Source organism: Bos indicus, chromosome 4, assembly GCF_029378745.1.
Source record: "Bos indicus isolate NIAB-ARS_2022 breed Sahiwal x Tharparkar chromosome 4, NIAB-ARS_B.indTharparkar_mat_pri_1.0, whole genome shotgun sequence".
NCBI lineage: Eukaryota > Metazoa > Chordata > Mammalia > Artiodactyla > Bovidae > Bos > Bos indicus.
In genome coordinates, this window is record NC_091763.1 from 52,375,757 (window position 1) to 52,401,962 (window position 26,206).

At 38.5% G+C, this 26,206-nt stretch overlaps 1 long non-coding RNA gene across 2 annotated transcripts in view; it reads left to right on the forward strand.

The window, feature by feature from the left end:
• Nucleotides 1-23,587, forward strand: part of LOC139182710 (uncharacterized) — a 266,009-nt gene extending 242,422 nt beyond the window's left edge. For both annotated transcript variants that reach the window (XR_011566237.1, XR_011566238.1), the window contains one exon: nucleotides 13,583-23,587. This is a non-coding gene — a long non-coding RNA (uncharacterized lncRNA). The remainder of the gene's footprint in view (nucleotides 1-13,582) is intronic.
• The last annotated feature ends 2,619 nt before the right edge of the window (nucleotides 23,588-26,206 follow it).

Genomic DNA, 26,206 nt, shown 5'->3' on the forward strand with positions numbered 1-26,206 from the left:
GCATGTGAAATGAGCACAATTGTACAGTGGTTTGAACATTCTTTGGCATTGCCCTTCTTTGGGATTGACATGAAAACTGACCTTTTCCAGTCCTGAGGGTACTGCTGAGTTTTCCAAATTTGCTGAAATTTTGAGTGCAGCAGTTTAACAGCATCATCTTTTATGCTTTGAGATAGCCCAGCCAAAATTCCATCACCTCTTCTAGCTTTGTTCATAGTAATGCTTCCTAAGGCTCACTTGACTTCACCCTCCAGGATGTCTGGCTCTAGATGAGTGACTACACCATTGTGATTATCTGGGTCATTAAGACCTTTTTTTATAGTTCTGTATATTGCCATCTCTTCTTAATCTCTTCTTCTGTTAGGCCCATATATTTCCTGTCCTTTTTCTGTGCCCGTCCTTGCATGAAATGTTCCCTTGATATCTCCAATTTTCTTGAGGCAATCTCTAGTCTTTCCCATTCTATCTCTAGTCTTTCTCTTTGCTTACACAATATTTCTAATGTAATAGGCAAGTTGAATCATAGTAGTGGGTTGTTAGAAGCAATCATTCCTTGCTTGTAAAAAAAATAAGTAAAATATTATAAATATGTGAATATGGAAAAATAGTGTTTTGAGTTCTTACATTGTAATATCCCAAACCATAGCTGAACACTTCAATTTTTTTTTTTTTACACAAACTTAGTCACTATTAGACTTTCCAGATAATCCCACTATGAAGGATAGGTTTGTGAACCTCCAAAACCTAGAGCTGCACATCACTATTTTTTTGAATGTTTCTCAAATATTTTTCAAAGTCTACCTCTTTGGTTGTATATTAATTGCTGAATTTCACAAAACATAAAGCTTATCTTTGGTTAAAAAAAAGCAACAATATTTGTATTATTTCCTCAACCTTTATCCTCCTGGCAGGTCCGAGTTGTGAAAGTAAAGTATACTACTTTTATCTGAAAATATCTGTTTCATACTTTATTGGTAATTTTATATGCAATTCAAAATAATACCAACTTGGATTTTGAAAGTTGCAGCTATTAGTAATACTACCATGTTGCTGCTGCTGCCGCTAAGTCGCTTCAGTCGTGTCCAACTCTGTGCAACCCCATAGACGGCAGCCCACCAGGCTCCCCCGTCCCTGGGATTCTCCAGGCTAGAACACTGGAGTGGGTTGCCATTTCCTTCTCCAATGCATGAAAGTGAAAAGTGAAAAGTGAAGTCGCTCAGTCGTGTCCGACTCTTAGTGACCCCATGGACTGCAGCCTACCAGGCTCCTCCGTCCATGGGATTTTCCAGGCAAGAGTACTGGAGTGGGGTGCCATTGCCTTCTCCATGCTACTACCTATTATTGATAGCGAGGAAAATCAGTACTATGTAATAGTATGTATATGGAATGTGTATTTTGGTTTAACTTTACTTAGGTTATATATTAATATACTCAATGTTTTATGTTAAAGCTTCTTAGTCTTAAAAGCACTTAACTGTGATCCAAGTTTTTAAAAAATAAAGCAATATATTTCCTTTTATTCATATGATATCTACAAATTAATAAAACTTCCCAGGTTATACAACTAAGCTCAGAAACAAAAAGCCAATTATATTCAAAGATGAGAAATGTTTGGCAGGCATCCCACCTTTTTTCCTCCCAAACTCATGACAGACATTACTCATTGATCATGGCCAGAGGCAGCCTCAGACCTCTCCTCAAAACAGCGCTCTAGGGAGCCACAGTCAGTCAGTCCAGGGTGGCTGAAGGAGCAGACCTATCTAACACCAACTGGTAAATAAGGATAGAATGTGACATCTTATCATCTGTAAGTCTCTCCTATCTGTATCTGTAAACCAATATGGATCCATTATATACAAATTTAGTGACGGAAATGAGTCCTTAGTTTGTAACAAAGCAAATGGAGAGACACGATCAACCAAAAGTTATTTTAATTTTTCTACATCCTTTTGGACCTGCAGAACCAGAGAAAGCAGGTCCCTGTATGAAGCAAGCAGTTTTGTAAAAGGAAGTTAGCAAGGATTTCAGCCACAGGAATTCCTTCTCACAGGAAATATGGCCTTGCAAACTTTAGGGCTGGGCTACTCAGAGGAAGTCTGCCGCTGTGGTGTTTCCATATGCCAGGGAAGCAAACCTTCTATGGAAGACTGGGACTCAGGCCAGCTATGAATAGAAATCAGCTGTGTAGCAGTGAAGCTGAAAATATTTTCTTGTCTTATTTATTCAGTTTTAAGGGGGCCTTCCTTTTATAAATTATACATTCTTGATTGTAATTTTCAGTGGGACCTATTGACAAGTATTAGAAATTTAAAACAGCTATTAAATTTGAAAATATTTATATATATATATTGGAGACAAGTAGGATAAGCCTACTAGGGAAAGATATAGTATTTGATCTAAACCATACAATCCAAAACAAGCAAGCAAACCATAATTTCAAAGCATAAAATCTGTAAATTTCACAAGAGTTACTTGCTTTCTTATGGGGTCCCAGTAATACTCCCAGCATGCCTAGAATACCATCAACTTTGTGTCTTAGTCAGCTTGGGCTGCCGTGAAAAAAATACTATATATTCAATGGCTTAAACAATAGAAGCTTACTTTCTCACAATTCTGAAGGCTGGAAGTCTGAGATCATGGTGCCAGCATGGTCCAGCCTGGTTGGGTTCTGTGAGAGCTGTGTTCCTGCTTGTAAATGGCCACCTTCTTGCTGTGTCTTCGTGTGTTATTTCCATGGTACACACATTGGGAAGAACAAGAGGTCTCTCTCTCTCTGTCTTCCTATTCTTATAAAACCACTAATTCTATTATGAGGACTCTACCCTCACAACCTCATTTAACCCTAGTTACTCTTTTAACACTCTATCTTCAAATACCATCACATTGGTTGTTAAAACTTCAAATATGATTTGTGGGAGATGAGCACAGACATTCAGTCTATAACATTCTCAAAGGATGACTTTGATTGGTTGATCTTAAAAAACATGAGTTTGAAGTCTTACTAAAATCACAACAACTGATTTGAGAAATATATAGTTTTCTACCAAGAAAATAGAGGATAATAAGAAAAACTAATAGAATTTTAAGAGAGTACTTTAAGAGTATAGTAAGGTGATCAGATACAGATGTCACTATACAAAAATCAATAACTTTCCTAATATTGTTGTTGTTGTTTAGTGACTGAGTTGTCTGACTCTTTTGCAACCCCATAGACTGTAGCCTGTCAGTCTTCTTTGTCCATGGGATTTCTCAGGAAAGAAGACTGGAATGGTTGCTATTTTCTTCTCCAGGGGATCTTCCTGACCTAGGGATCGAACCTGTGTTTCCTGGTTGGCAGGTGGATTCTTTACCACTGAGTCACCAGAGAAGCCCCAGAAAACGTAAAGGGATCTCTCATTAATAACAGCAACAAAATCTATTTTATGCTATGCTATGCTATGCTAAGTCACTTCAGTCGTGTCCGACTCTGTGTGACCCCATAGACGGCAGCCCACCAGGCTTCCCTGTCTCTGGGATTCTCCAGGCAAGAACACTGGAGTGGGTTGCCATTTCCTTTTCCAATGCATGAAAGGGAAAAGAGAAAGTGAAGTCGCTCAGTCGTGTCCAACTCTTAGCGACCCCATGGACTGCAGCCCACCAGGCTCCTCCATCCATGGGATTTTCCAGGCAAGAGTATTGGAGTGGGGTGCCATTGCCTTCTCCGATTTTATACTTAGACATAAATAGGAAATGTGATTTTTATGAGAAAGGTATTTAAAAATCTACATAAATAAAACATTATTCCTTATTTCTCAGTGGGAGAACTCAACATTGTAAAGATATTGATGAACTGGTTCTCAAGCATATATGAAAGAAAGACAAGCAATACTTAGGAAGTTACATTTTTGAAGAAGAGAATCATGGGATTTGCTCTACTACTAATAATCAGAACATGATATAAGGCATTTTGGCCTAGGAATAGGCAAACACTATTAATAGAAAAAATAGGATGAAAAATGAGGAATAAAGTTTATAGTAAAGATGTCATCTCTAATCAGTAAAAATGTTCAAAGCTTCTCAATTAATCACATTATGACAACTGATTCTCCTTTTGGGGAAAATATTAAACTCATAGTTCATATCATAAACAAAGGTACATTTTGGAGAGCGTAATTAGAGTAAGTGTTGAGAACAAATTATAAAAGTGTTTGAAGAGGATATAGAAAAATTATAACTCTGAGAATTAGGAAAGTTTTCCTAAATAATAGATAAAATTTATATACCATAAAAGAAATTATATAAATGTATAAATAAAAACCTTCTGTGAGATAGCAATTTGAAACGAAGTTAAATGATATGCTACAAACTAGTGGAAACATTTGCAGCATGTACAAAAGATTTGCAATATATGAAGGGTGCCTCCATATGAGTATGCAAAACACAAAGAACCAGATAGAATGCAGACAAAGGATATAAAATACTCTTTGCAAAAGAAACGCATGTGGCATACATACGATGCTCAGCATATATAAATTAGACAATATTTATCAGAATTTAAACTAAACCTAGTCTCTGACCTTGCAGTCTATTTCTGTGAATCTGTCCCACAGAAATACTCACTCACAGTAAAGTACATTTATAAGAATATTCTCTTTTATACTAGCAAATAATAGAAGCAATATCATCAACAAAGAAGATAGTAGTAAACTTACAGAACATTTTATTATTATAAAAAAAGAGTAATATCTGTATATATTAAAGTAGAAAATTCTTTAAGCCCCAGGTGAAAACAAATTGACATAGTATAATAGAATCATGTATAAATGTATATGACCTATATATATATATACAAATACTTTGTTTATTTTTTTTATTCCATATGCTTTTGTATGGATTGATTCTTCTACTGTGAGAATATATTCACGTGTTTCTTAACTGAAAACAATTTTTTTTTAATCAAAGAGGAGTATTCAAGGAAGATCATGCCCAGTGGCGCAAACTCTTTCACATGATAGAGAACTACTTCAGGGAGCATTTGAGAATCACATGTCTGTCACTGTTGTGGTTTGGACCTTTCTCTAATTATATTTTCTCTTGACCTCTGGCTTTGCTACCAGTTTTCCTTTTCTGGAGCATGTTGAAATGGACATAAAAGGAAATTCTTTAAGAATGTTCAGATTCTTGTTATGCAAAATTGTGTTTCTGGAAGGGGTTTTAGATATGATCTAATACAACTCTCAAGTTTTGCATGGAATCCTCATTTCCGAGATGGCCAGGAAATGTTAATGGGAATGTCACATTTCTCATGCTTGAGTCACATCCCCTTGTCCAGAAACCTGGGAAAACTTTACCACTGAAAACTCAAATAGGGTGGTACTATTCTCCCAACTCTTAAGCCAACAAATATAAGAAAACAAAAAGATAATTTCATTCAAAAGAATAAAAATTAATAAATATTTTTTCAGCAAACAAATGAGTACTGTGCTGCTATCTGATGACCCACAAAAAATGACTCCTAATATTATTTAAATTCTTTGTATTAGTACCCTTTAATCCATGGTTTGGTTTGGTAAGTCTTGTCCAACACTTGCAAACCTATGGTCTGTAGCATGCCAGGCTCTTCCATCCATGGGATTTCCCAGGCAAGAATATTGGAATGGGTTGCCATTTCCTTCTTCAGAGATTCTTCCTGACCCAGGGATCAAACTCTGGTCTCTTGCATTTCAGGCAGATTCTTTACCACTGAGCCACCGGGGAAGCCCTTTTTAACCCATAAACTCTGCCGTGTAACCATCCATCAACTCTGTCCATCACTAGCCTGGTTGTTTTATCTCCATTTGACAAATCACTCTAGAGAGGGCCAAGTTGCTATGTTTAAGCCATGTAATATTCTCTTAGTCAAGCCCTGTGTGTCCTAAGAGCCCTTCAAGAAGCTCACTTATCATTAGACGTTAGCAAGGAAAAGTCATAAATCTCTCCTTCCAATTTGGTGATTTTTGTTCTTAGCAAGAGCACTACTTTGGCAATAATGTGCCCAATACCTTTGCTCAGAGCCTATCTGATTTGCATCCAGCTAGACTGTGTCTGTTCACTCAGATGTATTTCCCTATAAGGAGACATCTCTCCACTTTTAGAACTCCACTCTACCTTAACTTATGCTTGAATGGACTATGTTGTTGTTCAGTCGCCAAGTCGTGTCTGACTCTGTGATCCCATGGACTGCAGCTTGCCAGGCCTTCTCCTGGACCATAGCTTCACCTATAAGATCAAATAGGTCCTTAAATTCCCTAAGCCAGTGAATCGCTTTCATTTAGCCCTCAAATGAATAATATGCATTGTGCAAAGGTGATTGGAAAGTCATAATTCCTCACTGGAGCTCCAAACTGGTTTCCCATAGGGACCCATGTTCCATTTTAACTGAGTTTATCAACCTGTAAATTCCTGATTAAAGCCCAGAACCTTGAGATACAAGGTTAGCAGAATGACTGCTCTAACTCCCATCACCCAGATATTTGTAGAACGTAACAAGGACCTTGGACTCCTGAATCTAAAGCCATTATAATAAATTTGTAACTTAAGAAATGTGTTTTTATATTTTAAAGATTTCAATGTAAAAATGAAAATCACTATGATGGAAATGTTCTTTTTTTCCTAAGTTCTTTAATGTTGTATTATCTTTATATGTTTTCAGTGTAAGGAAATGATCCTATTGCCTATCAGTGAATGAGGGAGTGGAATAGAGCTGATGAAACAGAGCTAATATTCAGCATAAATGCCTATAGTTTTGTTTGTTTGATGTGGTGGCTCTTGGGCCTACAGAAATACACCTTCTGTTTATGCTTCCAAGTGTTCCTTTTATCTTCAGATAAAAGTGTACAGGGGAAGTTGCCAAAATTATCCCACTTTTTGGGTCCAAGCCACAGTTAAACTTAGATGTAAAAGAGATCAAAGCATTTCCATTTGATCCAAATAGCTGCAGCCCAACATTGTAGCTCCTGGTGGTATGGAAATGGCTGAACACTTTCTGATTTGGAACATCTAAGTGATACATTCTAGCCTGCAGGGCAGAAAGAGAGGCAGCATGCATGTCTGGTTTTGAAATGACTGCCTGCCTTCTAGGATTTGATAAAGAAACACTTGTTTGGAGGTTGGTATGTAATCTAGTGAGAAGCTCCTAGTTACTTCTAAAAGTTGCCTCAGGGGGGCTCTATGGGTGGGATATTTTCTCTCCGTTCCCCTAGAATGATTTTGTTCATGGTCCTTCTGTGCTTCTTTTAGGTGAAGCCACGCTACTGAGAATTCCTCTCTGCAAGATGACAGCAACTCTCCTTTCCCCTCCTTTTTATATACATTCTTTTAGGTTCAAAGATCGATAAAGCATCAGACTGATATCCATGGAAGATAGACTGAAGACTCTTGGTCTCTGTAGGAGTTTGGTCACTAAATTATTTGTTATCCAAACCACTGTTGTGAGTGAAAGGGGCACTATTAGTAACTAAACCTAGATAACTGGAGTAAACTGAGACTGTCTTGGCAAATTGGAATGTATGGTCACCCGTTGTGTAGGGGAATGTGTGACGTCTGCTATCTAGAACCTCAATTCTAATACTTCTTTACCTGTGCAAAACTGGACATTTTCTAGTTACTCCCTTAAATTATTAGGTGATCATTTTCTGCTGTTGATAGCAGATATTTAGTAATAAGATAATTTCCATATAACTTAAAAATTACTTCACAGCCCTCATGTTAAGTAATATAGCTCTGGAACAGAATTTGTTGCAAAGCAAATATTCTATACAAATTCTTTAAAGAAGTCTTTCATGTGTATCTCTCTCTCTCTCTCTTTTTTTTTTTTTTTTTTGTATGCCACCACCCGCTGTTTACAAAGAAAGTCTTTAAGGGAAGCAGCAGGCCCCTCAGGCCATTTCTAGCAAAGAGATGTACATTTAGTACCAAGAACACAAAAGCACTGTTGTAACTACACACAAACTATTTTTTGTGTCCAACGTATTTTTGTCTTCAAACTGCAGTCAGATTGCAGTGTTTCCCTTCTGTTTGTTTTACCACTTCCCTTCTAAATATTTTGCATCATCCTGGAGATTTTCCCAAATGTGGTTTGCTCACTGGAGGGCCACATTCCTCTAACTTGTGGCATTAGTCTTCGTCACCATGGCAAGGCTTGTTTATCATAAGGGAATACATTACGGGATGGGCACCTCTCACAACAATTTCAACCTCTTTTCCTGTTCTCCCACATGCTCAGATATTCGGAGACAGCAGCCCAGATATGGCTTTCTCTAATCATAAGCTGCATTCCTAGAGTGTGAACTTTTCTTTGCTCTGCTTTCAAGATAGGGAAATTTTTGGCTTTGTTTATTTCTTTCAAACTGGGCAGTGCCCTCTTGACTGTTATGACTAATTCACTTGTCAGGACTGGAATCTCCTAATAGTTTTCTCCAGGTAAATCCCATTGCTCAAACTTATGGGGAAAAAATTGCCATAGAGGTCAAAGGGTGACCCTGTGGTGGCCACAGGCTATCCACTGGACAGAGGTCTCTGTTGACCATGGAGATTTTTTTCCATTAGAAGGAGAGGTTTGTCAGAACCTGACAGTTCTTTTAGTCCAACATTCCTGCAGAGGAACCCGCTTGGGGAGAGATAAGAACCATAGGTTGACACCCTGATTATGCCTACCTTTTTATTTGTTAAATGTGGAAATTGACTTCATCCAATTAATAAGAACAGGAAACAGTTTTTGTTTTCTTTTTGTAGGAAAACATGAAGTAACAGTTTTATCTTAATTTGTCAGGCATTGCCCAAGAGACTACAGCCGTGTGGGCTGCTGGCCAAAAAATTGCTCTAAGTCCCAAGTATTAACACTCAGATATAAAAAGAATGCTAATTGGTTTTCCAGCTGAAAAATAATAAGGTGCTTGGTGCCAAAAATGCTGTATGGCATGGAAACCCCATGTTTATACAATAGGGCCTGATTGCAATCTGGGGTCTCCATTTGTACTCGTACGTAGAGCTAAACAAAGAGAGGTGTTTCGTTCCTCTGCCTTTGTAGAAAGCCTCTGCTCCAGATCTCAGCCTGGTGTTGCACCAGGCTTCCCACAGTCTTCCTGCCAAATCTCCAAGTTTTTTCCTGGCTGCTATTCAGGAAAGTACAGCTCCGTCCGTAGGATGGAAAGTTAAAAAGGCCTTGCTTGGATACGCTGAAATATATACAAACACTGCTTGACGTATGGAGCAGGCAGGGTTTGCACAAGCTGCTCCTGCCTACATTCTAAGCAAAAAGAATGCAAGACTTTAAAAAGCCATTTTAGTAGAGCAATGGAGATATGAGATGGAAAAAAAAAATTTTTTTTTAAAGCAAATTCAGCATTCCCCTTTAGCCCAACAAGTAACTATCTTAGTTTCATTAGTAAAATATCAACTAATTTACAAGAACCTGTCCAGCTTGGGCCATCTTTAACCTGAAGACATGCATATATATAGAAGATACTGAATGTAGATACTTCAGTGAGAAGATCACTAAAAATGATCTGGTGAGAGTCACTCCAGGCTATGGGTACAGCTCAGGTCGGGGCTGGCACTGTGATGCTTATTGGCTGATTGCCAGCCTTGCTGTGGCTTAACACCTTGAAGTGAAGTGAAGTGAAGTCGCGCAGTCGTGTCCAACTCTTTGCGACCCCATGGGCTGTAGCCCACCAGGCTCCTCAGTCCATGGGATTTTCCAGGCATGAATACTGGAGTGGGTTGCCATTTCCTTCTCCAGATGATCTTCCCAACCCAGGGATCAAACCTGGGTCCCCCGCATTGTAAGCAGACGCTTTACCGTCTGAGCTACCAGGGACTCCAGATCTATATCACTGATGGGAAAGTACTTGAATTAAAAAAGATCTCTTAATACGTAGAACTTTAATCTCATTATTTACAGTTGATGGTAAATACCGCTGCTGAAGTCTCAGCATTTAACCAATATTATCCAGGCAAGAATACTGGAGTGGGTTGCCATTCCCTTCTCCAGAGGATCTTCCCCACCCAGGGAACAAACCTAGGTCTCCTGCACTGCAGGAAGATTCTTTAACCATCTGCGCCACCAAGGAAGCCCATATATTATCCAAAATGCTTTCAAGTTACGTTATTGTTGTTTATTTGCTAAGTCCGATTATTTTGCAATCCCATGGATTGTAGTCCACTAGGCTCCTCTGTCGGAGAAGGCAATGGCAACGCACTCCAGTACTCTTGCCTGGAAAATCCCATGGAGGGAGGAGCCTGGTAGGCTGCAGTCCATTGGGTTGCAGAGTCAGACACAACTGAACGACTTCACTTTCACTTTTCACTTTCGTGCACTGGAGAAGGAAATGGCAACCCACTCCAGTGTTCTTGCCTGGAGAATCCCAGGGATGGTGGAGCCTGGTGGGCTGCCGTCTATGGGGTCACACAGAGTCAGACATGACTAAAGCGATTTAGCAGCAGCAGCAGCAGCAGGTTCCTCTGTCCATGGGATTTCCCAGGCAAGAATATTGGAGTGGATTGCCATTTCTTTCTCCAGGGCATCCTCCCAACTCATCAATCAAATCTGCATCTCCTGCATTGGCAGGCAGGTTCTTTACCACTGATCTACCAAGGAAGTCCTTATAGTTAATACTGAAAGTAAAAGTGTTAGTTGTTCTGTCTTGTCTGACTCTTTGCAACCTAATGAACTATAGCCCACCAGGCTCCTCTATCCATGAAATATTCCAGGCAAGAATACTGGAGTGGGTAGCTATTCCTTTCTCTAGGGGATCTTCCCAACCCAGGGATAGAACCCAGGTTTCTTGCATTTCAGGAAGATTCTTCACCATCTGAGCCACCAGGAAAACCCATAGTTAATACTAAAATTCACTATTTCTTGTCACCAGTAATGATTATAGACTATTACCATTAGGCTAACCATGTATATAAAAGTGAAAGTGAAAGTCACTCAGTCATGTCCAACTCTTTGCAACTCCATGGACTGTACATGAAATTCTCCAGGCCAGAATACTGGAGTGGGTAGCCTTTCCCTTCTCCAGGGGATCTTTCCAACGCAGGGGTCGAACCCAGGTCTCCAGCTGCAGGTGGATTCTTTACCAGCTTAGCCACAAGGGAAGCCCATGTATATAAACATGCAACAAAGTTTAAAATTTTGTTAAAAAAGAATTACTTTGTTAATAGAAGTAAAACATTGTCTCAAAATAACCAACTTTTGCCAAAGTATACAGAAAATAAAACAGGCTATAAGGGTCCACTGATATGTAAAAAATAAACATTTTTTTAACAGAAACTGGCAAGCATTGTCTGTTCCTTTCTATCAGTGCCTTTCTTTTGTTTATTTATTTATTTATTTTTGGTTGTTATTATGAGAGTGTTTCCCCTAGAATAGTGAGATGGAATGGGATGTATTTAGGAGTTTAAAAGGCATTTATTTAGAAGTATTGAGCATTAGGATTTTTTTTCATGCAGGAGAAACCAAGAAATAGAAGACCATTGAATTATTATGTCTGCCCTTTAGTTAGGTTCATCCCCACCAAGCTAAATTAATTTTCCTGTGTTCCTCTTTCTTCTTTGGTGCATTTCTGCTTCTGTTGCTTTGTGCTTGCTCTTTCTCTCACCTGGAGTGAGCTCTCTTTTCCCCTCCATCTTCTAGATCCCAGTTCAGTTCCCACATCATCTGTAAAGCCTCCCAGAGCACTTCAGGACCCTTTACTTCCTATCTTAAAGTTCTTACTGTTTTCATGAGAAAAAAGAAGGATGTTGAGGGTTCACAAATCATGTGGGAATCCAGCTGGGACCCAGAAAATGGAGAGGAGGAAGGAGCATTTTTTTATTGCAAGAAGCAGAGACTCACGCAACCAGCCTAAAACAAGGAGAAGGTATTATAAACCTACAGCAAGTCTTGCAGGGTATGCAGTGGAACCTGTCTGAAGGCTAAATGGCTCTCTCTCTCCTGTTATCAGGATCATATCACCCCTCTGACTCTTTCCCAGGGATATTTACTTTCATACTCTTCTCTTTTCTCTCTGCCAAATTTTCCTGCCTTATTTCAGTTTTTTTCAGCTCAGCTACCCGCACATGGCTGAATTAGACTTTGGGGATCTTAATTCCAAACTTCCAGAGATTTAGTTTTCTTACCTTGAATTCTATATGCAGATCTTCATTTAATCTGTGTAGTTAGCAGGAGCAGCAGTGATTTTTTGGTATAGACAGTTGCCTAAGCCCATTCATGTGGCAGCTTATGGGTGATGTTTCAAGGAAGGGTGCAATGAGTAGGTAGCCATAAGATACACTGTATTGTTCCTTCAAGGCAAATTCCTTAAGGGCAAGGAAAGGTTTCTAGTTGCTTATTTCCATTACTGTGTTTAGCACAGTGCTATTCACCCACCACAGTGATTCATAAGCCTGGCTGCCCAGTAGAATCACCTGGGAAACTTTCAGAAGCATTTCCATGTCCAGTCCTCCCCCTTGCCACCACCAGAGATTCTGATTTTGCTTGTGGTGGGTATGGCCCAGACACCAGACGTGGAACACTACTGTGCTTTCCAGATGCCAGGTTTATTTTATATTTATGGCTCTGAGGTCAGAGCCATAGAAAACTTTACTCCTGTAGGTGAAAAAGTGATTACCCTCATAACTAAAACAAGACCTGTTAAATAGCTTAAAATTCGTGCTTGGCCTTAGCAGGAGGGTAATTATTTTCAACTATATTCATGTTGTCTTAGGTAAGGCAAATAACAGTAATATTGGTGACTTTAGAAAGAGCATAGAGATTTTTGATTTTATACTTTTAATTTTCTCCGATTCATGTAACTGATTTCATTAAATCATCAGTAATTATTTCTGCAAGATTTTTTGATTATACATCTACAAAATGCAGGCCTATTCATGGATTCTTTGAAAATAAGTCTCACTGTTGTTGTTCAGTCACCCAGCCATGTCCGACTCTCTGTGACCCTCTGGACAGCAGCACACCAGACCTCCCCGTCCCTCACCATCTCCCACAGTTTGCCCAAGTTCATGTCCACTGCATTCCTCATTTAATTAGGAAAATTTAAGATTTAATAGTAACTTCTGAACTGATGACAACTCATACTGCCACTTGGATGATAATTGTTTTTGTGGTAACTCTGAAATTGGCATTTGATTAATTGGGACTGGGAAAAGTTTGCCTCCAGGATAGTAAGGAGCGGTATTATTGCAGACGCTATACAAAGATGTTCTTTCAGCATACTCTTGGTAGTATCTTTGAGGTTGCTAAGGTTTGCCTTGAGCTTTCTAACCATAGTTGTGGTGACCATTAATAGTTGGAGAATTTCTGGGGAATAGTTTCTGGAATTCTTCAGTATAATCAGTGAAACCAAGGGGGATAATGCAAGCTTTCAAGTAAATGAGCTCAATTACTATGTCCTGAGGAACTCACAATTCCTGGCAGTTGCCTCTGAGACCACCTTAGGATGTTTGCCAACAACTCCTAGAAGTCAAACCGTCTCAGTCTTATGAACACATCGGGTATTGATTTCTGTAGAGAATGTGATTCATGGATCTTCACATTTCCTATCCTGTTTTCCTTCTCTAACAGGAAGCCATTTTGCCCAATGCATCTGATGTACTCCTAAGGAAGACCTGGTAACATCCACCTCTTGGGCAAAGAGTCTAGAGAGAGAATACTGTGGAAGACATCGTTACCAAGTTTTGACTGAGCATAATCAGACTAGTTTCCTTCTTGTATCATGGCACAGACCAGTGCAGTCGAACACTTTGTTATCCAGAGCATATTGTCCTGCCTGGACCCTCTGGGTATGAGGATCCCTTCATGGAGTTGCCACCATACATCCAAAGGTCAGTAATGTAAATTGTGATGCTCGTTCTTAAACTTCATTTGGGGGTCATGTGAATGGTTTACTCTTTTTCTTGTAAGATATCAGATTTGCTTGGAAAGGAGCAGAAATGCCACTCTTGCAGGATAAACAGGCTGGTGTGTCTGCACTGAGTGGCAGGTACTCTGGAGTATTAAATTGCTATGCAGCAGACCCCAGTGACCAGCTTGGCAAGAAAGCTGTGCTTTATTGAGACATACAGGAGTTAAGCAAGAACTTGTGTTCTTACTTACTGTTTGCTTGTCTGTATCATTGATTCTAGGACCTCTGTCAGATTGTCAGATTTGATCCCAGTCAGATGGTCCAAAAAGTGGTCATTAAAGGTTTCATTGTAAAATCCTTCTCTAAAACTATTGTGCTATACATTGTCAAAGTGGTCCCTTGAATTGTACAACTCAGAATTATAAATATTTCTCTAGTTCTGCTTTAAAAAAATCTAAATTTGAAAAAATTTGACCATCACTGATGAAAGCTGTATCTCTATTCTCTTGACAGGCACAAGGCTGTCAGTTATGCTTATAGAGCAGGAACAAAATAGTTAAATATAAATTACATTTATGTAATGTATAAATGTATAAATTACATTTATGTAATGTATAAATTACATTATGGCTTCACAACTTTTTAGAACAACATGCTTTGATTTTGTTGCCTCAAGATTTGAATTCTTATCATCATATGGCTCCCAGGGTGCAAATTTCTGAGCAGAAAACTTTCAATGTGCCCCCTGAATAGAGTTTTAAATGCCTTAAGTGGAGGTTTGAGTCAGTTGTTTTCCAGAATTATTTGTTTTTCAGCTTAATTTTGAAGAAGAGCTCCCCAGTATTTCCTTCTTGACCCCCTCCCTCACTCTCTCCCATCCTCTCTTCTATGCTTTCTTCATTTCCTGTCCTTCCTTCCCCCTTCCCTCTCTCTTACTTCATTTTTCTTTCACCAAAACTTTTTGAGTTATTTACATTATGATGGACTTTTTCTGAAGATGTAAGTTTTAAAATATGATCATGATCCTCAGAAAACTTTCTTCTTGGTGAGGAGGGAGTGGAAAAGTAAGCATGAAGAGCATCCTGATAAGGTCTTGATGTTTAAGGTGTTGTGGGGAAATGTAGTTGGATACCTAAGCCATTCTGGGTGGAGGAGGGCAATCTGAGACGGGAGAATTAGGGTTAAGTAGTGTTAGGAAAGGTGTCCTGGAGGAGACAACTTTGAGTCTCTTTGGTAAGTGGAAGAAAACCTGTTTCAAGATGTAGAGGTGGAGAAATGAAGAAGACAAACAACTGGGCATAAAGGCTAGAGAGTATGGGGCAGTGAGGGAGTGACAAATATTTCTGTGTTAGTGAAATGTAAGGTACATGGGGTGGGGGGTGCGTGGAGAACAAGAAGTGACTCTAGGGAGGTTGGCAGAAACTAAAGCAAAATTAGCATTACATTTTTGTTAAGGATTTGAGATTTTCCTAAAGAAGTGTGGATACCTCAGAGAATTTTAACGATTAGATTGTCCTGTTACCTAGATCATTCTAGTGATATGTAGAACATAACTGGAGGATTGAGACTGAAGGTGAGTAGATCTGTTAGAAAGGTATTGCTATAAGCCAGGGAAGAAATGATGAGGGTCTGACATAAGGCAACGAGAGTGCAGTAGAGGTGAGGATATACATTGGAATAATTTGAAAAGGCACAATTGACAGGACTTAAATAGATTTAGTGAAGAAGAAAGCACAAAACCTTCATCAATGAGGTCCTTATTGCTGCAAAGACCATCTATTCCAAATATACCTAAAGTCACTGAAGATTCAACCAGAGAAATTCACACTGAACAACTGCAGCCAACATGACTGCTGAAGTTGTAATTCCTTGATACACACATCACGTACCCTCTGCTTTGTTAGATGCCTGCTGAAGACCATGTTGGAGATTCCGTCAAGTTATCTTCTAGTTTTTCTCATGGAAATCCTCTCTAAACAACTCTTGTAGATACCACAATATATTTTTCTAGCATAGAGTCTCAGGGTTACCTTTCATATACTTTTCCTTCTATAGGTAATTTGTTCTTTTTCAAACTCTGTCATAAACTATGCTTCCCTGATGACTCAGCCATAAAGAATCCTCCTGCAAATGCAGGAGACATGGGTTCAATCCCTGGGTCAGGAAGATCCCCTGGAGAAGCAAATGGCAACCTACTCCAGTATTCTTGCCTGGGAAATCCCATGGACAGAGGACCTGGTGGGCTACAGCCCATGGGTTGCAAAGAGTCAGACTTGACTTAGTGACTAAACAACAAGAACAAATCACAAACTGTAGCTATTAAATAATTATTTCATAACAAAGACACCTGTCTAGTGAGTCATGACAGCCAGCATAATTTAAACTACTGACTTCCCTTTTTGCATCTCTTTTGCTCTTCAATCAATTAAAGCTAATTAGAATGGAAACTGAAATATTATTTTAGTTTCTAAATTGCCATGTAACCTTTATTGATTTATTTTCTTCTCATTCTGCAAAAGAAGGTGTCCACATGTGGTGGTGAAGGCTGTCACTGAACTGTTGTTAGCTATTCTTATTGAGCCTTGAAGAGCTTCCATGCTCAGAGTGAGCAGCTATGGTGCGCAGGAAGGGCATGCAGACAGAAAACATGGTGACTGGTCACAGGACTATCTTGGGAGAAGCTAAGCCAACTGCAAGTTTTCCTTGTGGAAAGTGAATGGTGGTAGTGACTTATCATCCCCACTCTAAAACCCAAGTTGCAGCTGTCTAGAGGAATGGAATAATGAACCTAAGGACTATGGCTTCTTGCTCAAATATTTATTAAGAAGCCAGAATGTGAACATTCGTACTTATTGGGTGTAAGAGAGAAAGGCTCCCACACATCAGAATGACTACTGGGAAGCTCAGAGGCTAAGTCTAGGCCCTTGTGCTAAACTTTGCTGCCTTGAATCTAACTTATCTTACATATAATTCTTAGACAGCTCAGTTATCTATTTTCCAAGCCCAGAAAAGATTAGAAGCAAACTAAAGGCAGGCATTCTGGCATAAGCAGACAGATTTGAGAACTAACAATCTGATAGTGAGGGAAAGGCCTAAAAATGGAGTGTAGGTACAAAATTGTGTTTTACATTATAACATAGTGTAAAAAAAAAGATGAAATTATGGACCACTGCTATCAAGGAAATTAACTATGACTTGTGTTTTTTATTTGGAACACAGGAAGATTGCCATCAAATTTTGTTAAAATAAACAGAGCTTAGGAATTCAAGATTTTCATTGCTTAAGGAATTAATGACATAAAACATATCTTTCTCCTATAGTTTCTGCCATTAACCTTTTAGAGAAATCACAAAAAGACCATGGAAGTGAATGTCTCTCTTTTATGAGCATTCTCAAAACTACCCATTTCACTTTTTAGTTGCAACCTTACTTTCTCTCTTACCTGCTATCCTCATCATTTTTTCATATAATTCGTATTTCATACTCTATATATTTCCTTAACTCCTGTGTTGGTAGTTGAGAACTTAACAGCTATGCTTTGAGTATCTGTGCCCTTCAAAAATGCATATGTTGAAATCCTAACCCCAAAGATGGTGGTATTGGATGTGGGGCCCTTGGGAGTTGCTTAAATCATGAGAGTAGAAACAAATTCTCAAACATTTACAACTAAAATGCTGAGAGATAATCAAGAGACTTGAGCTTCAAGTGTTATAATTATTATTAATAACTTGGCAAACTAACTTTGCCAGAATAGATATGTCATTTGGGAGTCATTTGAGTATGTCATTTGGGAATAGCTCAAATAGCTTCATTCTATATCAAAAAGCAACCCTCTCACCAATTCTCATAAATATCATTCCACTTTGTAGCAGGTGTTTCTACTATATATTTGTGGTTAAATGTTAAAGTTAATATATCCATTTATCCAGAAATCATAATTCTGTAGAAACAAAGCACTCAAAGTTGCAAATATACTCTTAAAATGACTCAACTGTTATGGAATGAATGTTTATATGTGTCACCCTTGTGTTGGAGATGCCTGGAGCAGAAGGACTGTGATTAATTTATATTGGTATCATGCTTTAATTGGGTTGAGTTCCTACTTAAAGGTCTGGGAAAAATCTATTCACTGATCAGTCAGTCCAAAAAATTGTCATCAGCTTCCATATTTGGAGGTTTAACCAATGTGACAAAATATCAGAAGGAAGTCATATCAGAGAAAGAAAGCTAACAAGTACTACGGTTAGTTACTGGCTATTCCCAAATGACATACTCAATTCCTTCTGCAAGCTCTGTCCAAGGGGTTTCTAACACTAATCCAGGGTTTCTCACCTCAACATTATTTGTATTTTTGACTGAAAATTCTTTTGTATTGTGGGGGCTACCTTATGCATTTTAGGATGTTTAGCAACATCTCTGGCCTCTGCCCATAGATGCCAGCAGCATCTTCTAATGTTAACAACCAAAAGTATCTTCCTACATTGACAAATGTTCTCTCTGTGTGTGTGTGTGTGTGTGTGCCTGTGTGTCTGGTGTGATAGAAAGATAGAAGGGAAGACAAATTAACCTCAGTTGAGAATCACTTCCTTTACCATAACCCTACCCCTTGAATTAACACCCTATTATTGCTCTTGAAACATAATATCCAAGAAAAGTTTCTGTTGTTCATTGAGATAACAAAAGGGATACTGTTCTCTAAGCTGTTCTACTTGATTGTAACTCCATTCATTACCTGTAAGATATCCTGGTGGCATCAGATCCAAGGTACCCAGGAGGATATTTTATATCTCCTCACAGAATGGTATACTTCTCTTATTTCATTTTCTTTTCTTTGGACTAAAGTCTTTTTGCAACTGATCCTACACCTAGTTAAGCTTACCTTTGTGGGGTGAGCATGCATCCTGGTTTATCCAAATCAGTCCCGAAGCATGCCTGTTAACCAGGCATCATTATTACTAGAACCCAGAGAAGACTCTTGAGAGTCCCTTGGACTGCAAGGAGATCAAACCAGTCAATCCTAAAGGGAATCAATCCTGAATATTCATTGGAAAGACTGATTCTGAAGCTGAAGCTCCAATACTTTGGCCACCTGATACGAAGAGCCAACTCATTGGAAAAGACCTTGATGCTGGGAAAGATTGAGAGCAGGAGGATAAGGGGGCAACAGAGGATGAGATGGTTGGATGGCATCACTGACTCAATAGACATGAGTTTGAGCAAACTCCAGGAGATACTGAAGGACAGGGAAACTTGGCGTGCTGCAGTCCATGGTGTCACAGAGTCAGACATGACTTAGGGACTGAGCAATTCAGTCTGAAAGTGTCCTGGTTTGGATGATTAATCAAAGTTATCTTTTTATGCTTCTCTGGAAAATTTTTCATTTTAATTTTATCCAAAAAAGTGTGAGATAAAATTCCATTTATAAGAGAATGTATGAGAAAGTAATTTACTGCACCCCCCCCCCCCACACACACACACACCATTTTCTTATTCCATTATCCTGAAGAGAAATCACTTAGGGCAGAAGGGTGCTCGTGAATAGACCCAGAAGTTTGAATACATTCCAAGGCAGAAGCATCTAAATAGTTACTGAGAAGGCAATGGCACCCCACTCCAGTACTCTTGCCTAGAGAATCCCATGGACAGAGGAGCCTGGTAGGCTGCAGTCCTTGGGGTCGCTAGGAGTCAGACACGACTGAATAACTTCACTTTCACTTTTCGCTTTCATGCACTGGAGAAGGAAATGGCAACCCACTCCAGTGTTCTTGCCTGGAGAATCCCAGGGACGGGGGAGCCTGGTGGGCTGCCGTCTATGGGGTCACACAGAGTCGGACACGACTGAAGCGACTTAGCAGCAGCAGCAGCAACAGCAGATAAATCAGAATGGAACCAGAATCGGGATACAACTGGCAGTAGAAAAGGAAGCCCTTTTTTCTGACAAGTCTCTGTGGAGTTTTCATGTCCTTTCAGCAGCTGTTCTGCCAGGCAGAACTGGGAAAGAGGAATTGATGGACTACCCATGGAACTGAGTTACAATTCTTGCCAAAAGTGAAATTTCTTTTTATGTGTACCATCTTTCCACTCCATGACTATGTATTAATTACTTTTACCTTGATGAATGCTATATGTGTTTCATCAAATGTACAATAGATTTCATTTAGAATGTGTATGTAATGCACTTAGTTATGACAACAAAGTATTTTTAGTATGCAAAAAATTAGCAGCTTTCAACCCATCTCTTACAGCCCCTTTCTAAATCAGAGGACTGATCTCCAAAGAAATTGACCAATCATCCCAAGTCCTACAACTTCTAATATGGATTTTAGCACTTCAGAACAAAATGTGGGATGATAGAGAACCCAACTTGCACCACTTTCTCCCCCATTCCTTCCTAAGGTGTAGACACTGTACACTATAGAGAAACAGAAATCCTGAAGAAACTCATACCAACTATATATGCTAATTTAGTTTTTTGTTAGCCAATATGAATAGCCAACTGTGGACCAATAATTATTAAGGAAAATCTGTAAGGCAAGAAGCATAATACAAATGAACAAACAGAGTAATTGGCTTCAAAGGAAACAAGTGAAAAAAATAAAATTATTTTTATCAGAAAGATCAGACTAGTTGCAGTAATAAAATAAGATTAGGTTGCCATAGAGGATGAGCACTTAAGGAATAAGCAAGAGATTTTGGAAATTGAAAAACAGTTACCCAAATGTAAAAAGTGAAAGGAAATAGAAGACAAAGTCAGTTAAATATGTCAAGATACAGAGCAAAAAAGATATAAAAGTTAAATACGAAGAGCCAATTTAGGACAGTGAGTACCTATTAGAAGTTCTAAAAAGAGTGGAAAATGGAAGAATTAAAACAATCAAGGATGTAATAGAGGAAAATTATCCAGAGTTGAAAAAAGACACAAGTCTGATGAACGAAAAAACCCAACCTGGACATATCCAGGTAAAATTCCAGAAATGTGAAAACTTGAAAAGAATACAGAGAAACAGCAGACTATTTACTTCTACAGTAAATAATACTGCTAAAAACATATTGTAAATGTTGCTTATTGTTTTTTACCTATAATGAATCACTTATAGATAAGGCTTTAAAGATTAATTATAGATATACAAGAATAAAATGTAAATATGATTAAGGTATCTATATGAACCCACGTGGTTGTACACTGCCTAACTCTAGGAGGCATTGACTATTAAAATCTTTGCTGATAGAAAGTAAAGATGCTACAGAGGATGAAGAGAGGGAACAATGGAGAGCATAATGTTGAGACAATATGCAGGACCTGAAGTTGAAACAGGGCTTCCCAGGTGGCTCAGTGGTAAAGAATCCACCTGCCAGTGCAGGAGACACGGGTTCAATCCTTGGGTTGAGAAAATCCCCTGGAGAAGGAAATGGCAACCCACTCCAGTATTCTTGCCTGGAAAGAATACTGAGAGACTGGCGGGCCACAGTCCATGGTGCTGCAAAGAGTCAGACATGACTGAGTGACTAGACAACAACAAAGTTGAAACAAGGACTCGTGATTTGCTATGTTATTTAACAATTATTAAACTGTAGAAGGGCTAAAAGAGCATGTGTGTGGGTATGTTTATTTGTGTTCATATGTGTGCATAAAACAAAACTCAGAAGAAAGGACAGATGGGAAGCAGTGTGTTTTCTGAATGTCTTCTATTGAGAATTCAATGATATTATCTAAACTTTATTCATCAGAAAGTGGAAGTATAAACATATCAGTCAGAATGAAGAACAAAGAGAAAACCACCAGAACTAAAAATGGAAACTTAGGGAAGGAGGATAAATGGCAGCAGGTAGGACAGGAAATGTAACTTTCTGTTTAATTCCATTTGAATTTTTCTATATATGTATGTTGTTAAATTAATTAAACAATGAGGCCATTATAACTGAGATGGCTCTGATGCCATGGTGGCCTACAAGAGCAAACCAAAATCTAAGCCAGTAAATGCCTTGAGGTGATGGAATCAAAATGCTAAGGACAACCAATCACAACCAGCCAACTAGGCTTTAAGTTACAGTCAAGCAACAGTATCCTTTCTTTGTTTCTGCACTTTCTCTGTGGAAGTCATTCCCTGGGTCCTGTCAGGCAGAGTGCTCTTAAATACTTCTAATCTGGCACTGTCCCATTGGAATCCGCCTTTGCTCAAATAAACCCTTAAAATATTTAATATGCTTTAGTTTATCTTTATCGATGTATTATTTGATAATAATAATGTAGGGGGAGGGGGCGTCAGTCTGTTGTATTTTTTTTTTCACATCATCAGCAGTCACCCAGTTGCCAATGACTTTGTGGAATGATGCTAGTTGCTCAGGTGTGTCCAACTCTTTGTGACTCCATGGACTGTAGCCTGCCATATAGGCTCCTCTGTTCATGGAATCCTCCAGCAAGAATACTGGAATGGGTAGCCATTTCCTTCTCCAGGTGATCTTCCTGACTCAGGGATCAAACCTGGGTCTCCTGCACTACAGGCAGATTCTTTACCGTCTGAGCCATGGCATGTACAAATGTACAAAAATCAAACAGACCTCAAATCACTTCAGAATTACTATGCCTCATGTTTTTTTGGCCTTGATGAAATTGAGGCATGGGGTACTATTTTTATATTATAATTTTGTGAACAAATTATCAATGGGTCATACTTCTCATGGGGCATAGAACTCTTTTCTTTTTGGATATTGATGAATTTATCTATTTCAAATATAACTTAGTACTAACACTTCAAGATCTTTATTACATATTGATTCCTCAAATATAAAATATATACATTTTAGTTGAACCTCATCAAAATTCTGTGACTATTCAAGCCAGCCCTGACTATTTCCATTTTATTGATAAAGTTGAGTAAGGTTAAAAAGCTCGTCTTAGGTCACTGAGATTGATGGGGAAAGAACCTGCAGTTAATCTGTCCCCCTTCCTCTGCACAACATGGTTTCTTAAGGAGAAGGGAAGACTGATAATATTAAAACAAAAAGGTAGCTTTTTTAAAATGTCAAAAACACATTATCACAGAGCAAGAGCCATCAAAACCAGGAAATCCTTGTGAATGTCTCAGCTGTAATCTTTCTCACCCTGAACTCTTTTTGACATTGAACAATACAGTAGTTAAAAATGTATCTTGCAAGACTTCCCTGGTGACCCAGTGGTAAAGAATTCACCTGCCGATACAAGGGACATGGGTTCAATCTCTGGTCCAGATTCTGCATGCTTCTGCATGCTACTGAGCCTGTGCTCTGGGGTCTGTGAACCACAGCTACTGAAGCCTGCATGCTCTAGAGCTCATGCTCTGCAACAAAGAAAAGCCACTGCAACAAAGAGAAACCCACGAACCAAACTAGAGAGTAGCCCTCATGGGCCACAGCTAGAGAAAACCCTTGCAATGAATACCCAGTGCAGCCAAAAATAAAATTAAATAAATAAATTGTTGTTTAGTCGCTAAGTCGTGTACAACTCTTTTACGACCCCACGAACTGTAACTTACCAGTCTTCTCTGTCCATGGGATTTCCCAGGCAAGAATACTGGAGTGGATTGTCATTTCGTTATCCAGGGGCTCTTCCTGACCCAGGGATTGAACCCATGTCTCCTGCGTTGTCAGGTGGATTCTTTACTGCTGAGCCACCAGGGAAGCCCTAAATGAATAAACAAATAAAATGTATCTTGTAAAAAAAGCTACTGAAAAACACTAAAAGTGAAGAGAAGTAAGTTAGAGGAAGAAAAGCAAAAAACTTTTCTTTTTTTTTTTAAATTAAAAAAAAATTTTTCTTAAAAAAAATTTTTTTTTCTTTTTTTTTTTTTTATTCAATTTTAATTAAAAAAAAAATTATACATGTGTTCCCCATCCTGAACCCTCCTCCCTCCTCCCTCCCCATACCATCCCTCTGGGTCGTCCCAGTGCACTAGCCCCAAGCATCCGGTATCATGCATTGAACCTGGACTGGCAACGGGCCATAAAGCTAGCCTTGGTAAATTCAAAAAAATAGAAATCATTCCAAGCATCTTTTCTGACCACAATGCAGTAAGATTAGATCTCAATTACAGGAGAAAAACTTAAAAATTCCAACATATGGAGGCTGAACAACACGCTGCTGAATAACCAACAAATCACAGAAGAAATAAAAAAAGAAATTAAAATTCACATAGAAATGAATGAAAATGAAAACACAACAACCCAAAACCTGTGGGACACTGTAAAAGCAGTCCTAAGGGGAAAGTTCATAGCAATACAGGCATACCTCAAAAAACTTTTCTTAAAATCTATAATCTTTTTAAATTTCTGTGCCAATCTCAGTACTTGCCTTTGTCTTATGAAGCATCTTATGATTTAAAATTAAAATTTGGTTGTAATGGAGATTAAAAAAAAACCAAACAGTATAGGGTTAATCTACTCACCTCCCTTCCTACATTCCTTAACCTCTTCTTTCTCTGCTCAGTATCTATGCAAAAAAAAAAAAAAAAAAATGGGGATGGATAAAATGGGTAGGGGACATGGGAATAATAGGAGGTTATTGACTAGGAAGTATAAATTATCTCACACATTTGACTTTGTTTAATATATGCAAGCATGGAGAGAAGTGACTAAACCATAGGTATGAGAGTGCAGACACTGATGGATTCTTTTCCATAATGCTGTCTGATTATGTAAAAGTTAAAATTTTATTAGAAGATCAAAAATCTAATCAGAAAATTTTAGGGAATATTCTGTTTCTGTTTTTCTATTACAGATTGGAAGCTTTGCCTTCATAATACAGAACGTTTGACTTAAATTCAATATAAAAAAAACTTAAAGCAATTCAGTGCAGGAAAGTCACTTTTTCTGTGTGAACCTTTGATGAACTTTATCCAAATTCTAGTTCTTCCCACATTGACTCAGTTTCTGTCCAATAGAACAAGGTGACCTGTCAAAGTAGAAAGGACAAAATTCAGTGACTCACAGAAGCGTTTTTTCTTTTATTCCTAAACAAGTGCAAAGGCCTTTGATAAGAGTGATTTTAACAACCTTGTTATCAGTTTGTAGTGAGGCAGTTCCTCTTCCTTCCTCCCCTCCCAGCCACCCCCAATAATAAAGTGCTCAACCAAAAGAAACATTCTACAAAACTTTTAAAGATATGCTTGTTGGTTTGAGTGTAGATATTAATTCTTGGAATTACTTTGAATTTGGAGTGCTTAACTAAATTGTTACTGAAGTATACTCTTTTTTCCTTGACAATTACCATTGCAGACAAGGCAAAATGATTCTTAAATTGGTACCCAGCCATAAAGAATTCAAGTGTAATTTAGCTTAAAGCCTCACTGACTGCTTCAATCTCAATGTCATAAAGAGATGTGTTTGGATCAGGAAGTGATTTACATTACTGGTGTTTAATTGGCCTGATGAGATATGCATAATTAGGAATTATATAACCTCATTGTATCTACATTTATCAAATACAAGTGAAAATAATGGGGCTCATTTCTTCCATAGATTTCGGTGTCTTTGAAAAAAGTGGACTATCAGTTGCTGTATAATAAAACAGCACAATGCTACTGTTTTCAAAAATCTAGAGTGATTAATAATATCACTTAAAAAAAATTTAAAGCACTTTTCCCTGGAGGAAGGCATGGCAACCCACTTCGGTATTCTTGCCTGGAGAATCCCATGGACAGAGAAGCCTGGCTGGCTACGGTCCATGGGGTCACAGAGTGTTAGACATGACTGAAGCGAAGGAGCACGCATGCAAAACCCTTTTAGTAAAGGCCAGCAGAGTATAAATTTTAAGACAAGGGGAAAGAAATATAGTTCAATGTTTTTCTGTATTTAATATTCAGTATGAATGCCACTGTCTTTCAGGTTTCTTCTTCCCTAAATTGGCATTGATGACAAAGATTGAGTTTTGTATAGTCCACTAATAAAGACCTTTCCATTCATTTTTTTGGAAAAGATTGAAGTTGTTTAATGAAATATAGTGTTTTCTTCTTCCTTTAGTAACTATTTTCTCAGCACTCTGTATTACTCAGATAATGCTGGAACCTCCCACTGGTCAGAATTTTCAATGCTGAAGATCAAAGCCTTTCAAAATGACATGCTTGTGTGACATGCAATTGCCTTTCACCTAGAAAGAGCAGATTATCAGGTCCCATGAAGGATCTGGGTGTTACTTTACTTTCATGTTAACAAGTTAGCCTGACATAGTTTCATGATGCTGGCAGAAGACACAAGACTCCTGGTTCAGAGAAAGTACATTGTAACAGCATAGCAGGCAGCATGAGATTTATATTTGCATTGATTCTCCTTCTCCTGAGATCCCCATGGGTTTGATATGAAGAGGGCTAGAT